This window comes from Chiloscyllium plagiosum, chromosome 37 (assembly GCF_004010195.1).
Source record: "Chiloscyllium plagiosum isolate BGI_BamShark_2017 chromosome 37, ASM401019v2, whole genome shotgun sequence".
NCBI classification, from domain to species: domain Eukaryota; kingdom Metazoa; phylum Chordata; class Chondrichthyes; order Orectolobiformes; family Hemiscylliidae; genus Chiloscyllium; species Chiloscyllium plagiosum.
In genome coordinates this window covers 13,211,900-13,212,676 of record NC_057746.1, presented here as the reverse complement: position 1 = coordinate 13,212,676, position 777 = coordinate 13,211,900, and the positions used below count along the sequence as shown (strand labels likewise).

Below are 777 nucleotides of genomic sequence, written 5' to 3'. Positions count from 1 at the left end.
AGAGTGGTGGGGGCATGGAATGCGCTGCCTGTGGGAGTGGCAGAGTCAGAATCATTGGTGACCTTTAAGCGGCAATTGGATAGGTACATGGATAGGTGCTTAAGCTAGGACATCGTGGGCCGAAGGGCCTATTCTGTGCTGTATTGTTCTATGTTTTATGTTCAATGTTCTTTGCACTGTCACCGTCTCCCACCCATCTCGCCACAAGCTCTCCTGAAATCTCCATCCACTGATCCAACATTTTCGCAGTCTACAAATTTTTCTCCTGGCTGACAGCCGACGCCGGAGACGAAAGTGATGAAAATTGAGGTAGCACGAGATCACCAATCAGATCTTTGGTAAACATTTGGATTCATAGGCAGTAATATTTAAAAGCTGGAATAGTTATGTGAAATCACATTTGCACTGTCGATACCTCTTCAAAAACTTAGTTCCCTGACCGGGAATCGAACCCGGGACGCAGCAGTGAGAGTGCCGAATCCTAACCACTAGACCACCAGGGAGTGACGCAAGTGTGCGTTGTCTCAATGCCATTTACAGTGAGGTCAATGTATCGCAACGCATCGAATTTGTCATGTTTTAATTGTTTTATTTCCATGCGCTGGATATTACATTTTTTTCATGCCTTTGCTTGCTACAAATCTATTTCAGGCCGTCTGTGTTTGAAAGCTGCATTTGGCTTCATTTGAAGTGCTTTTTTGAAAAAGAAAACATAATTGTCATCACGATATTTCACTAATTTTCTTTGGGACAGGAAATTTGCCGTCATTATCTAAC

At 43.5% G+C, this 777-nt stretch overlaps 1 non-coding gene across 1 annotated transcript; it reads right to left on the bottom strand.

Annotated features, from left to right (window-relative positions):
- Positions 1–431: 431 nt before the first annotated feature.
- Positions 432–503, bottom strand: trnae-cuc. The gene has a single exon. It is a non-coding gene; the product is annotated as a tRNA-Glu (tRNA).
- Between the last annotated feature and the right edge of the window lie 274 nt (positions 504–777).